The 16,506-nt window shown below is 38.7% G+C and overlaps 1 protein-coding gene across 9 annotated transcripts in view; it reads right to left on the reverse strand.

Moving 5' to 3' along the window:
• CYRIB (CYFIP related Rac1 interactor B) overlaps positions 1 to 16,506 on the reverse strand; it is a 145,001-nt gene that overhangs the window by 36,801 nt on the left and 91,694 nt on the right. For 2 of the 9 annotated variants that reach the window (XM_013051762.1, XM_045078126.1), the window contains exon 3: positions 5,051 to 5,089. The exons of 6 other annotated variants lie outside the window; for them this stretch is intronic. The gene's annotated coding sequence lies outside the window, so the exon portion shown is untranslated. Of the gene's footprint in view, positions 1 to 5,050; positions 5,090 to 9,340; positions 9,365 to 16,506 lie in introns of those variants that run through there. One more of the 9 variants, XM_013051763.2, reaches the window with a different exon arrangement.

Raw genomic sequence — 16,506 nt, forward strand, 5'->3', positions numbered from 1 at the left:
TTGTAATCTCTCTCTGTCAAATAAATAAATAAAATCTTAAAAAAAAAAAAAAAGAAAAGAAAAGAAAAGGAAAAGGAAAAGAAAGATCTATGTAAGCAAACCAAACTATATGTGCCTCTTTGAACAAAAACTCACGGAATTCAGGGAGTTAGGGTGGCTCAGTTGGAGGAGCAGGAGACTCTTGACCTGAGGGTTTTGAGTTCAAGCCCAACGATGGGTGTAGAGATTACTTAAATAAATAACTCAGGGAATTTTTCAAAGACCTGAAAACAGTTCATTATAATATTATCAGTTATTGTATCTTTTTAATAAGGATAAACGAATAATCAAAACCATATCCCTGTCTTGCACAGTTTAACTCTTTAGCCAAAACCACAATAAACAAAACCTCTCCATCCCCTGATTTCAACAAATACAGTATGGTAGCTGTCAGGTCTGGTAGGTACCAGACTGCCGGGGTACCCCAAACCCCAGCTCTGCTACTTACTTCTAAGCCCTGCAACTATAGTCAGGTTTCTTAATTTTCCCATGCCTCATCTGTAAATCATTAATAATATTAATATCCACTGCAGAGGGTTCATAAAATCAATTAAATAGGTTAACAGAAGCAAAACATGTTGTAACCATGTTTGGCACCTATTTACTGCTATTGCTATGGCCATGTTAGAGGATCTGTTCCAGTAGCACACCCCAAGGAACGCTGAGGCTTCAGTGTGTGGAAGCCATATTTCCTGCCACAGAGAAAGCCAGTCTGTCACAAAGGATAAAGCCAGAATGCACTAGAGAAAAGTGTCCTGAAGTCACTAATTTCTAATTCCATTTGTTCCTGAACTCTAGGCTGCCATTTCCCTTGGTTCAGTTGCTGGATTTTCCTCTGGCTTTAAGATATCCTAGTTTATTTAAAAAAAAAAAAAAAGATATCCTAGTTTATTTCAACCAATTTCCTTTTTATCTGTTTAGCTGAGGTGGGTTTCTGTCATTGACATCTAAAACATTCTGACTAGTAAGATTTCTAAGTTTTAGATTAATAAATGTGATACAAAAGACACTAAGAGATAAAAAAGAGAGTGTTAAACTCGGGCCAAATGCTTTTTATTATTTGAGAGGCACTAGTAAGTAATAAATAGTATAATTTAGAATAATAAACTGTTTTACAATCTGAAAAACTAAATATTATAAATAAACTAAATATTATAAATATCTACTAAATAAGCTAAGAAGAAATGTTACACACAGAAATCAGATATAGGTCACTTCAAGTGTTCACAGTATTTCTGGTAAAATTTTGTGATTGTGAGCTCTTATGTTATGTTTGTTTCCAAGTTGGTGAGTTACCTGCAAAGGAACTTGCTCTTCCTGGACTGGAGTCTGTGGAATGTATTTTTGAGCGCACAAAAAGCACTTCATAAATACACTAAACCATTTTCCCACAAAACATTTGAAAAGAAGCTTCTTTAATTAGAATAATAGAAGCCAACAGAAACATAACTATACGTTACAGTTAATGTACTATTTCCTCCCTTTGTAGAAAATTCCTAGGAGATGCTGTTATTTCATTTACCCTTTTGCGCTCAGGGGCTTTATAAAGCTCTCTCCTCTGCCTAGAATGCTAGTCCCCAAGATTCTCCCACGGCTGGCCTTTTTTTCATTCTTCAGGCCCCACTAATGCCTCCTCTGTCTGCCAACCTTATCCACAGTAGATGCCTCCACCTTAGTACCTTCGATCACATTACCCAACTTCTTCCGTCAGCATATTTAACATAATCTGAATTACTTTATTTGTCAGTTTGTTTCACATTTGGTTTATAAACTTACTATTTCTGGGTGGGGGATGAGAATAAAGAAAAACTCAAACACATCAATTAGCTTCCTTATAAATGAGGGTTTCCTAAACTCGGCATTATTAACACTTGAACCATATAATCCTTTGTTGTGGGAGCTGTCCTGGGCACTGTAGGATGTTGAGCAGTATTCATTCCAGGCCTCTACTCACTAGATACCTGGTATCACCCCAGCACCCAGCTGTGACAACCAACAGCACCCCAGATGTTGTCAAATACCTCCTGGGGGGCAAAACTGCCCCAGTTAAGAACCACTACTTTAAATGTATAGCCACTAACATGAAATGCATCCTCAGTTCTGCCCCACTATCCTATCAATCAATCTACTCTCCCACTTCACCAGGTGACCATTCCACAAGGCTTATTTATTTTATATCTCCTCACACCTCTAACAACCTATCTTCCATCCTCAAGTGCACGAAATGACTTCAATACGTTGTCGAAAGAGAGAAAGAAAGAATGAATCATCTACTGTTCTTCCCACCCCTTCTTCACCAGGAACCATTCAGTGTGCCTCTCTGCACCTATTCCCGAGAGACCTGGTTCTCCTACCCAAGGCTTCAGGTCTCCCGTACACCATCTTGCCTATCGTCTTTACAGCAAGAACTGTTCACACAAGTTGCCTGTAGTTATTTCTTTCACTTTTTACCTCCCATTCTTTCAATGTTCCAATCTGGCTTTTAGTCCCACCAATATGATGAAGCTAGTCCCTGTCAAGATCCCCAAAGCTTGCATCTGGCTAACTCCAAAGGGCAATTTTCATACTTCAACCTTGATCTCCTAACAGCCTTTGACCCAGTTTATCACTCACTCCTTCCTGAAATATGTTCTTCATCTGACATTTAGGACAATCCATTCTTCTGAGTTTCTGTTCTACTTTAAAGCTGTTCTTTTTCCATACCTTTCCCTTCGGCATCCATAGTTACTTCTTCCATCCTAAACAAAACAAAAACTTTCCTGGATTGCATTTCCCCTTCCAGTTCCCACCCTATTCCCTGCTTCTCTTGGCACCAAAATTCCTTACGAAGAGTTGCTTTGTCTTTTAGTCCTCTCCAACCAGGCTTTTGTCCCACCCTACACCACCAAAATTGTTTTGGCAGGTTCATCAAATAACCCCCATGTTGCTAACTCCAACGGTTAATTCTCAAGTCCTCACCTTACTTCCCCTTTCAGGAGCATCTGACATAACTGACATTTTCTCCTCCTCAATACACTTTTCTCATCAGCTTAAAGGAGAGCCCATCTCACCTCTTCACTGCTGTATCAGCCTTGTTCCTGCCACCATCATTTCTTGCTGGGATTACTTCGAAAACCTCCTAACTGCTTCTACTTCTGCTTCCTGTTACAATGTCTTTTTATTTAAGAATCAAAGCAATCTCTTAAAAATATAAATCAACCACATCCTTTCTCTGCTGAAAAACATGCAATGGCTTACACATGCACTCAGAATAAAATCCAAACTTCTTACCAGGTCCTACAAAAGCCTACATGATCTGTCCCCGACTCACTTTGGCCTCATCTCCCACTACTCTCCACAGCAGCCTGTTGCAGTTTCTCTAACAAAGCAAGGTTTCTCTCTCCTTGGAGCCTCTGGACCTGCTTTTTCCCTTGCCTGGAATGCTGTGTCACACACCTTCAAATGAGAAGCTACCGTGCTTCACAGGTCACAGTTTCAATCAAACCACCCTACAGAAGGCTTTCTTGACTAATCCACCTGTAAAATCTCTCTTTCCTATTCCCAAACTGATGGTTATCACCATCTAACACAGATCTATACCTTTATCTATTTGTGTCTGCCACTGCAAGGTAAACTTTTAAGAAGATAAGGGCTCTATTTTGTACAGCACTCTATCCCAAGCACCTGAAACAATGCTTGGGGATGTACTAGGTAGTCATAAATATTTTCTCAATAAACAAATGACTGAAAATACAGAAAACAAAAATTTGTAAAGTTTTAGAAGTGTTTCAAGAAAGGAGGAGGAAAAACCAAGATAAATACTGACAACTGAAAACTGAATTAAAAAAAAAAAAAAAAAAGGCCTGAGAATTTAGAAAGCATGCATGTTTTCCCAGTCAGAATAATGAAGATTCTCTCTCTCTCTCTCAGTAAAAGCCACAGTCTTATGAGCAACAAGTAAGAATTTATGAAAGACTAAAAAAATTAGAGAAACAGTGACAGATAATATGAATATCAAGAAAGTTTACAGTATGCCCACCTAACTAAGCAAGAACATAATATCCTTCTACAGCCACCAGTATGGCTCCAAGTAAGAATGGAGACTAGCCTACATCATAATTCTGATCTTTGTAAAACTGAACAGCATTGCTAACATTAAAAAAGAAAGCTTGGAAATGTGGGTTTAAGTTTTATTTAGTTTCCTTTAGACTGTAAGTCTTCCCCCAAAAGCCCTATTTGGGAATTCTTCAAATCTAAGGAACTAAAAACAAAGTGTTGATCCTGTACTATCAAAATTTTATAAGGAGAACAATCTCCAGTACCAAGCCAACATCTATTATCATCTTCAACGTGGATAAAGGAATAAAGAACTCAAGGAAATACGATAAAGTGTTAGAGAAAAGGAGATACTGAAAAATATACTTTTCTTTAAAAAAAAAACTCACAACAACAGATTTTATAGGAATGCTTTAATACAAAACTATACCTTCTAATTTATAGTGACTAAAAAAGTTTGAGGGCAAAATAACTTACTGAAGTGACCACTAAAAACTGCCAACCATTTTTAGTGTTGAAGACAAAGAACTTTTTGTATCTATCCATCTCAGAATTCTAGGCAAAAAGGTCTTCTAGAGAACATATTACCAGAAATTGCTGCTGAATCATATTTTGTTGTGCATAAAAACATCACTTAATATTAAATATTGTATTTCTCTGTATTGTTGGACATTTAGACCTGTAAAAGCAACAGGAAGAGTTTAAAATGGACAAGATGGGGGCACCTGGGTGGCTCAGAGGGTTAAGCCTCTGCCTTCAGCTCAGGTCATGATCTCAGGGTCCTAGGATCAAATCCCACATCAGGCTCTCTGCTCAGCGGGGAGCCTGCTTCCTCCTCTCTCTCTCTCTCCCTGCCTCTCTACCTGCTTGTGATCTCTGTCAAATAAATAGATAAAATCTTTTAAATAAATAAATAAATAAAATGGACAAGATGGTGGGTTAATGGAGAATTCAACCACACTTCTGCTTTACTTACCAAGAGATTTCTGGTTCTCATATAACATGTATCATGAATCTGAAGAAATATTAACAGAATGGAAAATCACTAATGAAAAATATGATTCAATTTTCACTGACAATGAAACACACATGATGAAGGCTAAGGGTAGCTGAGGAATCACAAGCTTATGCTTTGTTCACATTCTTCAGCTGTGTGTTCAGAAACTAATTATGACACAATGTAATATAGCAAAATATATTTTGCATTAGCAAAGATATAGTGAATCAGTTTCATAACTCTCCAAAAAAACCCACCAGATATATAAGAGATTCTGGAGTTGCTCAATCAAGCAGCTAAGTACTGGTTAAAAAATCTACTTTAATATTAAAAAATTAATATTGCAATCTGAATAATAATGCCAACAAAAACAAAATTACTAATAAGCAATGGTTCTTTCAGAGAAAGTACTTCACCTACCGGAACCTGTTGAAAAATTAAATTAGCAGGCTCTTAGAGAATAATTACAAAAATACTATAGGACATATGCTAGAATGATCCTTCTAATCATTCCACAATAAAGAAAATGTTGCAATTAGGTGAATGCAAAGTTAAAAGGCAGGTAGAAATTCAGTTTTGCTATCCTGCAAGCCAGTTATAAAACTCTAATGCCATATTTCTAGGTAAAAGGTTTATTAAAGATAAACATTTCTCAAGTGACTCCATGAAGCAGCAAGTACAAGCTAAAATAGAAGGAACTTCAAAAAAATTTCAAATGGTATCAACAATATCACTTAGCACATCTGCTTCTAAAAAGCACCATCCCCTTCAAATACGGCACAAAGTCTTGTTTACAGAACTACTTCTATAAAAGTACATCATCACTATTTGAAAGCCAATGTTGATTTAATATTGCAAATGAACACCAGAGTAGCCCAGGAGTCACTGAGCAGCTGACAATAGTGTAAGAACAAAATATTTTCAGTAGCTCAAATTTTTAAAATCTGTTCAAATTAGTAACATCGTAATAATTAACATTTCAGTATATTTTCTGATAATATATTCCAGAAGCATATTCTATGATGATTTTTGGCTTTGGTCTTAGCTGAATACTGACTTTATTGGCCAAGTATGTATTTGATGCATCTCTGATACAAGCACGCAAAGTAAATCTTCAAAGAGCGACAGAGTAAATAGCCAATAAATACCTACTGAATTCATTTACAAACTGTAAACAGGTTAGATCTAGTGGCATTTCTCTTATTTGAAGAATCATTCAGGTACACATTAATTTAAAGGAGAGGTACGATCACAATTCCTTCTTAGCTTCTAACATGGCTACACTTACTTTAGGAACATAGTGGTTGATTGTACTGAACATACTAACTTTGTGCACGAAGTGGGAAATCTTCAATAGTTAGTTGAGTGCCACTGTAACGGAGAGAAATAACCACCTCAGGCTAGCCTCCCAATAAAGCATCTATAATAATTATCCCGACATGACACTATCTGCTCCACTGACTGCACTACAAATGCACATCACACCCTGACCTGCCAGTACCTTCATCTTCAATTCTTTCTTCCCAAGAAGGGAAGCTGCTAAACAGAATCTTTCTTCTAACACAATCACAATGACTGGGCAACAAACATTTTTTAATAAATGCAGTAACAAGATATCCCTTTTCCTCTTGCCCCTCCTGTTTTCTGATCTTTACAAGGTAAACATGTTTAAGCAGAATCTAAGCTCCCAGGACTTCAACTCTCTCTCCACTCCTGGTTCCACAACATTTGGTAAAATAAGCAGACTGCACATCCCCTCTGGGATCCTAAGACCATCTGAGCATGCACTATCCAAGTGTTAGATAGAATTCTAAAAGGAAGCATGAAAACAGTGGCACTGTACTCAAAACAAAAAAGATGAATGATTACTGTGTGGTCAAAAAGGTAGACTGTGACAGTTATTTACCTACTTATGCTCACCACCAAGCCCATCGTTCTATAATCTCCTTTTAATGTTGGGACAAAAAAGCTGAAAAGGGTATCTCCTAGACGCCAACTACAAGGACATTGGAAGGTGGGAAGAAAGAAGGTCCCTCTGTGGGGGCTTCTAGCTGACTGAGTTGGAAGAGCATGAGACTCTTGATCTCAGAGTCATGAGTTCAAGCTCCATGTTAAGTGTAGAGATTATTTAAATAAATAAAACTTGGGGGGGGGGATCACTGTTTTCAAGTCCTGTCAGCATTTCCTGTCATCAAAAGCTAGCTATTTGGGGGCACCTGGGGTTGCTCAGTTGATTAGGCTTCAGACTCTTAATTTCGGCTCAGGTCATGATTTCGGGGTCGTGGGACTGGGCCCCTGCATCAGGTTCTGCGTTCAGCAAGCAAGTTTGCTGGTCTCCCTCCCTCTGCTCCTGCCCCCATTCACACATGCTCTATGACTAGGGGAAAAAAGATTTTATTTATTTTGGAGAGAGAGAGAAAGAGCACAAGCTGGGGAAGGGGCAGTGGGAGAGGAAGAAGCAGGCTCCCTGCTAAGCATGGAGCCTGATGTGGGGCTCAATCACAGGATCCTGGGATCATGACCTGAGCTGAAGGCAGATGCTTAACCAACTGAGCCACTCAGGGGCCCCTAAAATCTTAAAAAACAAGCAAAGTTTACTACGGCTCTAGGCTCCAGCTCCCAGGGAATGCCAAGCAGCACTGCAGTCCCTGACCCCTCCAGAGGTCTGAGCTTCCAGTCTTACAGAGGTCCTCCTTCAAGCTCCTAAATTCTGTCAAACCTACCTTTCGCTTCTTTACCCCAGCTCAAGAAGTGAAAGCTGCTTCCTGTAGTTATCATTAATATCTTAGTTACCTCATGAGACAGAATAGCACATGTATATGGTCTTTATCCCACCTGCCCTCCCCATGCCTAACCCGGGATCCTAAATCCCTTGGAATTTCCTGGGTAACAGGGGCATCTTTTAATGAGTCCCCTGTAGCTTCAAGATGAGGGCTGGTCACCACAAAGACCAAGGCACACTTAGACTGCAGCCTTACCACGTGACCTCTGGCAAGGGGAGAGGGACTAGAGATTGATCACCAATGGCCAATGATTTAAAATCAGTCATGCCTATATAATGGGGCCTCCATAAAAACCCATAAATGATGGAGCCTGAGGAAATTCCAAATTGGTAAATACATCCACATACTAGGAAGGGAACACACCCCAACTCCACAGAGACGGAAGCATCTACACTCAGGACATTTCTGGACCTCACCTTACATACCTCTTCATATGGCTGCTCATTTGTACCCTTTATAAAATTCCTTTATAATAAACTGGTACTAGTGTAAAGTGTTTCTCTGAGTTCTGTGACCCATTACAGCAGATTTTCAAACCTGAGGAAGGAGTCATGGGAACCCCCCACCCCTAGCCCCCTTTCACACCTGGACAGTCAGAAGTACAGGAGGCCTAGATTTGTGAATGGCATCTGGAATAAACTGGAGCATTGTGGGACTAAGCCCTTAACCTGTGAGGTCTGTGCACCAACTCTGCATAGCTAGGAGTCAGCATCAGTACTAAAATGAACTGTAGGACTGGTGTCTGGAGAGTTGGGAGAATTGACTGGTGTGGGAAAAAAAGCTCCACACATTTGGTATCAGAAGAGGTGTTGCGAAACACTTCAGAATTAATGTCAGCAGTGCTGTGAGTAAAAACTTGCAAACCTTTTTTTGCTCAAGCTTCCAACATTTGTATAAATAAATCCACATGTTAAATTCCTTTTGAAATATACCTAGCATGGTTTCTGCTATCTTGGTTGAAATCTGACTGATAGAAAGTTTTAGAGAGTAGCTTACTCCTTTATCCTTACCCACAATATCTAATCTATCATCATCAGATACTAGTGTAGCTATTAATAAAGAGATCCTTTGATTCTCCTTCCTTTGTAAAATGTAGAGGAGAAGATGCAGGATTCAGGTATTACTGTGTGCCCAGCCACACTACCACCAGAGAACTACTAAAATTTCACCATAAATCCCAAGAGCAATATAATTAGCCCAGTAATAACACAGAGAGGAGTTACCAGTCTTGAAGAGAGTGACATAAATGAACAATAGAATGGCAACGAGGAGACCTAATTTCTAGTCTTTACTCTCCCACAAAATATGTGACTTGATCCAAGTCAAGTACTTGGTTAGACTGAATCTCTCATATTGCTTCTGGCTATGAGTCTACACGTTACACTGCATCTCTCCTAATGCTGACATCTAGTGGATACACTTAGATTTAGTATGTTAAAAGAAAAACCTTGGGACGGCTGAGTGGCTCAGTCCATCAAACAGGTACCTTCAGCTCAGGTCATGATCCCAGAGTCCTGGGATAGAGTCCCACATCGGGCTCCCTGCTCAGTGGGAATCCTGCTTCTCCCTCTGCCTGCCGCTCCCTCTGCTTCTGCTCGCTCTCTCTCTCTTTCTCTCTCTGTCAAATGAATAAATAAATAACATTACTTACACTATTTTTTTAAAGATTTTATTTATTTATTTGAGAGAGATCACAAGCAGGCAGAGAGGCAGACAGAGAGAGAGGGGGAAGCAGGCTCCCCACTGAGCAGAGAGCCCGATGCAGGGCTTGATCCCAGGACCTTAGGATCATCACCTGAGCTGAAGGCAGAGGCTTTAATCCACTGAGCCACCCAGGTGCCCCTATACTATTTTAAATAAAAGACTCACTAGGATGCCTGGCCATGTGTGATAAATACAATAAATTAGGAGATCAATACTATTCCTTAAATGGAAGTGAACCATAATAAATTACTATCACTTCAGACTGTCATGGCATCTTTGAGTTTGATTCAGAGATTACTAGTAACAGTACTCTTCCACGCCTCAAACCACCACTGCAAATTAATGCCTGAGTTGCAAATTTAAAACAAGAAAGCAAAGACATGCTTCCTGCTACGATGCTTTACATCAGGTACAAACACAGGTTATTAGAAGGGCTAATATAAAGTTCCAAAGCAAGTAAGTAATTTAAGAATGTACAGGAAGGTGATGAGAATATGAAAAAAGCCAAAAACGCTGAACCCCCAAATTACCTATTTTACAAAGATTAAAAAGATTTCTCTTGAAAAAATATGATCATTAAACAAGAAATAGAAATAGTACTGTGAACTCACTTTTTAAAATGTACCCCTATTTTATGGGCACCTGAGTGGCTCAGTTGGTTGGGTGGCTGCCTTTGGCTTGGGTCATGACGCTGGAGTTCTAGAATTGGGCCAGCATTGGACTCCCTGCTCACTGGAGAGTCTCTTTCCCACTGCGCCCCTCCCCCAGCTCATGCCCTCTCGCTCGCTTGCTTGCTCACTTTCTCTCAAATAAATAAATAAAATCTTTTTTTAAAAAAGGATGACTGGGGCGCCTGGGTGGCTCTGTCCTTAAGCAGCTGCCTTCTGCTCAGGTCATGATCCCAGCGACCTGGGATCAAGCCCCACATCAGGCTCCCTGCTGGGCAGGAAGCCTGTTTCTCCCTCTCCTATTCCCCCTGCTTAAGTTCTCTCGCTTGCTCGCTCTCAAATAAATAAAATCTTTAAAAAAAAAAAAAAAAAAAAAAGGACTACTATTTTGAAACCCATAAAAGATTATATCCATACATATATGGTAAAATATATAAAAATGCAAGAGAATAATAAACACCAAGTTTGAGATACTTTTTATCTCTGGAGAGAGACAGGGCCATAGTACCAGGCAACTTCAAAGGTCTGGGTAAGGTTCCAGTTCCTCAGTTATCACTGGATCCAGGGAGTCTTTTAGGCTTTCATGCTTACAAATAAAGGTAATCTTTTGTATCAATAATTTTTTTAAAAATTAAATATAGAGGGGCACAGCTGGGTGGCTCGTCAGTTAAGTGTGTGACTCTTGATTTCCGCTCGGATCATGATCTCAGGGGTTCCTGAGATGGAGCCCTGTAATATGGAGCCCTGAATCTGGCTCTGCACTCAGCAGGGAGTCTGCCTGAGATTATCTTTCTCTCTCCTGTCCTCCACTCTTCTAATCTTAAAATTTAAATGTATAGTCACTGATACACTGATACTGATACACATACAACTCATTCAAAGATGCCCAACAAAAACGACTGGATTGGAATTCAGGTGTCTGAACACTTTGCGATACCCATGCAACAATGCATGGATGAGCCATTAAATAAAACCCCTTGCATTATGTAAAACCTTGAGTACTTCTACAGCTAACTGGTGCTGACAGGGCCTGGTGATAGTTGCTATTTTAAATCAAACCACCTTTCCTTAGTTCCTGTCTGCCGAATACTACAACAGACAGTGAGTATCTGGCACAGAGGAATTCACAGACGAGTGGAAGAGACCAGCCACAATGGTGCGGCATGCTCCACGCAGAAGCACGCAGACAACGCAATGAGCATACGGAAAAAGGAACACCTCACCAAAGGCTTCCTAGAGGAGCTGATTCTTAAGTCCTTCTTGCTTTCTATGTCTTAAAATTAGAAAATAACTTAAACATAAATAAATATATACACTCACATACTCTACCACCAGATTAAAGCAATGACATTTCGCCGTATGTGCTTCAGAGGCCTCCCTATGTTTCTGAGCAGTTAACCTTCCAACCTTCCCCAACCAACTTTCCCCTCCTCCATCCCCTAAAACTAATCCTAAAAGTATGCTTCCTTTCCAAACATATTTTACAATTTTTACTATGGAGGTCTGTATTCATAACACAGCTTTTCAAATATGCATGATTTATTGTCCATATTCTTTTAGAACTTACTTTTCTCAGTCATTAATGTTTTGAGAATTACCCATGTTCACTTAGTATACAGTATTTCGTGGTTCAAAAAACCACTTACTTATTCACCTATTGAGGGACAATGCCTTTTCAATTTTTCTCTTAGCAAAGTATGCTTTACACATATCCTTTCATACTACATATACCCATGTACAAGAGTTTCCACCAGATGGCCATATAGAAATTAAAGGGCAACTATAATTTTACTACATTGTGCCAAACTGCTCTCCACAGTACTTCTATCAATTCACTCTTCCACTAGCAAAAGATCACCTCTCTTCCATCCTCCAAAACCTCAAGCTTTAATGTTTAGATTGTGAAATATCTCAATGATGCTTTAATTTACATTTTCTTGATTACCAGTAAAAATGTGCCTCTCCATGTTTATAGGTCATCTGTAAAATTTATATTCATGTCCTTTGTAACTTGTATTATTTATTTTTCTACAATCTTTCCTACACCTACATTTCTATGCACTGTAGTCCACACTGCGGGGGCCCAGAATCTGTACATGACATTCTTTCCAGTTGTTAGGTTATGTCAATAAGAGGCACTGGAAAATGAGAAGGCAGGAGAGAGAGAGCTTTCTGTCTCTAGCCAGGACACACCAGCAACTGCTCTAAGAGCAGTCAGATAAGGGGAGGCCAGTATGTGCTGCCCCAGTTAGAGGCAGAACAAAGTGCGGCCTGTGGGTCACCGTCTAATGGTGGGAGCAGCTGGTCTCTGGTAGCAAAGCCGTCATCCCATCTTTTTTTTTTTTTTTTTTTTTTTTTGGCCATTCTATGTCTTTTCTTCTCCTTTGCTCTTCTAGTCTAATACCTTCATAACCAATCCTCTATATTAAATTCCCTGTTTGAAATACCCAGGATGGTATGTTTTCCTAATTCAATTCCAGCTGATATGCCACTCTCCAGTCCCCACAGCTGGACTTTAGGAATTCTAGATAGGACTTTTGGGTACCAATGTTTTGATGGTGCCATGCTTATACACATGGCAAGTATTTTCTCCTCGTCTGTAATACTGCAGTATCCTAGTCTTAACTTTGTCTATGGTGCCGTCTGTCACATGTAAAACCCACTTTTCTTTGTGGTCTGTGCTTACCATTTAAGTAATGATTAATCTGCAAAAGTGCCTTAGCTAATCTGGTCTTTTGTTCACCAACAAAACTGTCAAGTTCTACAAATATCTTATTGGGATTTTGACTTGATTTTGCATTAAATACACATCACACACACACACACACACACACACACACACCCCACTCTGAGGCAGAACTCTCATCTTTATCATATCAACCATTTTTTCATTTAATCTATGAATATGAGATTGTAAGAATATAAGATTACATGACTACATTTTTAACTGCTAAACCATCCTTGCATTCCTGGTATTAACATTACACGGTCACTTAAAAATTTGTATTTCTAGATTTGGCCAAAGATTCCACTTTAGATTATTTTGTAAGTAAGACAACCTACTAATTTTTTTCTCTGTTCTTGTCTGGTTTTGCTACCAAGCCTATTTTATATATCAGCTCTTTCTATTCTACATAAAAGTGCAAGAGATAGAACATGAATGTCTATGTCCCCTCATAATTCACCTGTGAAATCCTAAAACCCAAAATGATTAAACCCTTTGAAAGGTGATTGGGTCATCAGCGTGGAGACCTCATGAATGGAATTAATGCTCTGAAAGAAATGACCCCTGAAAACTCCATTGCTCTTTCGACCATATGAGGACACAGCAAAAGGACAACTGTGTTATGAACTCAGAAGTGGGCCCCACCTGAACCCAACTATGCTAGCACCTTGATCCTGGGACTTCCAGCCTCCAGAACTATGAGAAATAAATTTCTGCTATTTATAAGCCACCTAGTTTACTGCATTTTGTTATAGCAGCCCAGACTAAACACAACATGTGCTAAAATGGAAGACTCAAACTTGACTGTCTAGTCAAATATGTACCTGTTCTACAACATCCATGCCAAGCAGCCAACTGCGTAGTATTCATTCTGCATGACTATATCCAGGGGTAACTCATTCTATTCTCAAATGATTCAGAGGCACCTGGGTAGCTCGTTGGTTGAGTGTCTGCCCTTGGCCCGGGTCATGATCTTGGGGTCCTGAGATCAAGCATGTCAGGCTCCCTGATCACTGGGGAGTCTGCTTCTCCTTCTCCCTCTGTCCCCACCCCCTGCTTAAGCCCTCTCTCTCCAAGAAATAAATAAAATCTTTAAAAAAAAATTTAGACTTCAGTCAATTTTTAGAAACTTTTTTAGGAACTTTAGTGGAAGATTAAATGATGCACAATTAATCCAACATGAATCCTGCGAAGAATCACACAACGCTTATATTAAGCTAATATTTGCCCATTTGTTAATTTCTCCTCACTGGCCTCAGTTCTCACTGGGTTCTGAGAATTAAATAGTCCCTATGGCACTTGACAACCCATTAAGTATCGGAAATATCTTAAAATACATTAACCTGAGGTCAAAAGAAAGTTACCCATTAGACTATAAACACATACTCACATATGCAAAAAATTACAAACAAGCTATCTCCTTTCTAGTAATTATGATGCTTTAGTTTCCAAAGAGAACGAAGTTTAGAAAGGGTTATCTAGGAATATTTATCATAAGGACCTTCTTTAACATTACAGACTGAAGGAACTAAGGGCATCAAAACCATCTTGCCCTGAGTGTGACTTAACTTAATTTTCATGTCCCAAGCACTTTGCAGAGGCCCTTGGACGCTTTGAGGACTAAATGAAAGTAAAAACAAATGACTGAGATCTTTCTGTGTGCCTCACACGATGCCAAGTAATATATACACAGTATTATCTTATAAAGTTCTCCACCATTTTGGAGGTTGTCTAACACTACAATACCCATTTTACTTCTGAGCAACCTGAGGGTCAGAAGGATTAAATAACTTTCTCAAAGTCAACAAATTAGTAAACAATGAGGCTAGAATTCTCACTCACACAAACCTGGCTCCTAACAGTTCTCTTAACCATTCTGCCATCTTCTTCTTAGTCATAAATGAAAATACACATAATTCAGCCAAAAAGAGTAAAGAAAATTAAAACTCTAAGAAAAAAAAAAAGAAAATTAAAACTCTGAAGTCTTCTTGAAAGAAATTAATACCAGCATAAAAATTTCTAAATTAGGAATAAAATTCTCAGAGAAAAAAAATATTTTAAGGAAAAAAAAACTAAACAAAACAAAACACTGACTAGAAAAGATGACAGATGGTGACTAAGAAATGTCCTTAAATATTTCTCTACCATTTGTCAGGTCTCTCTGTTTGGACCCAGCATATTAAAGGAATTCAGAACAGTGACATTATAGCTCCTGAACTTCAATTAAAACCATTCTCTTAAATATAACTCCTCCAGACTCATCATAATCAAACAGAATATGAAAACAAAATATAAATTTCCTCTTCTTGGTAATCACATAATCTTAAAAATGTGTACTTGAATAATCTTCCTACATTTAAAAATCAGTACCACTTGTAAGGCTAAAAAGACTCCAGCAGACCAAAATGCAGAGTATATACATCATAAAAACATTCTGAACAAAGTATACTATCTAATAATTATAGCTTTTAAAGTTTTGTATAGCTTTTACTAGGGCAATATTTATATAAATAAAAGTTCAAACTACTTAACAACTTTGAGTATTTTTACCATCTTTCAAACGCTGCTGGTAAGGAGAAAGAGAAAGGAAGGGAAGGGTCCCAGAAAAGGTAGAAAATCAGCCCAGAATACCAGGTTCATGAGAGGACCTGAAATCATGTAGCTCAGGTTCTCTAATTTTATAGGAAGAAACTGAGGACTAGAGAAACTTGGGGACTTGGCAAAAGCAGCAAATTAGTTTTTAGAAGTGGGGCTTAATCTAAGGATCCTGATAGTGAAGCCTTTGAGAACATTTTTAAAATACGGCATACGGGCAGATCACGTCACCAGAACAAACCAAGTGCACCACAACCAAAAAATACCGCAAAGTCAGATGCCCCACTGTGTCCCCTTCAAAACAATAGTGTTTTTGCTATCAGTCAAGCTTCAACAGGTCTGCCAATCCCTTTATTGGTAGTCAGCTACAAGGTTCTGAACGACCATTTGTCAAATTTAGTAACACCATTCTGGGCTCTTCCTAGCTTAGGCTGGCACATGATCATTGTACAGTTCATGTTACTGAACTAACTGTAAAACATTTGATGACTTTTTATAAGTCTTGACCTTTCTTTCTGATTCCATAATACAAGCATCAGACCTAACTATTTGTATCCTTCCTGTGGAAATCATGATTTTTTTTTTTCCTCATTAAACTTTCAACATCTCAAGCTGGTATTTTATTTTTTACATGTTAATTTCGTGTTCCTTGAAACAGAATGTGAATTCTCTGGAGATGGGCACTCTCCAAGGCTTACCACTTATCTGCAACTCCCTTTTCCACAGAATATGCCACTGTTTCTGTGATTATTGACCAGCAAACTGAAGTTTCTTCAAAGCTATTTATTTCAAGAACGTCTAGCCTACACCATTGGGATATTTCTTAAGAAATGAGTGTGTAACTCCACTCTTTAAAGATGAATTATACACAACATTAAAAAAAAAAAACACACTTACTCAAATATGATGGAGCAAGAAAGCCTAGCTAACTTTTCATAAGCATGAGTTCTTAATCTAGGG

The sequence above is a fragment of the Mustela putorius genome, unplaced genomic scaffold (genome assembly GCF_011764305.1).
Source record: "Mustela putorius furo isolate JIRA1106 unplaced genomic scaffold, ASM1176430v1.1 tig00000228_pilon_pilon_pilon, whole genome shotgun sequence".
Lineage (NCBI taxonomy): Eukaryota > Metazoa > Chordata > Mammalia > Carnivora > Mustelidae > Mustela > Mustela putorius.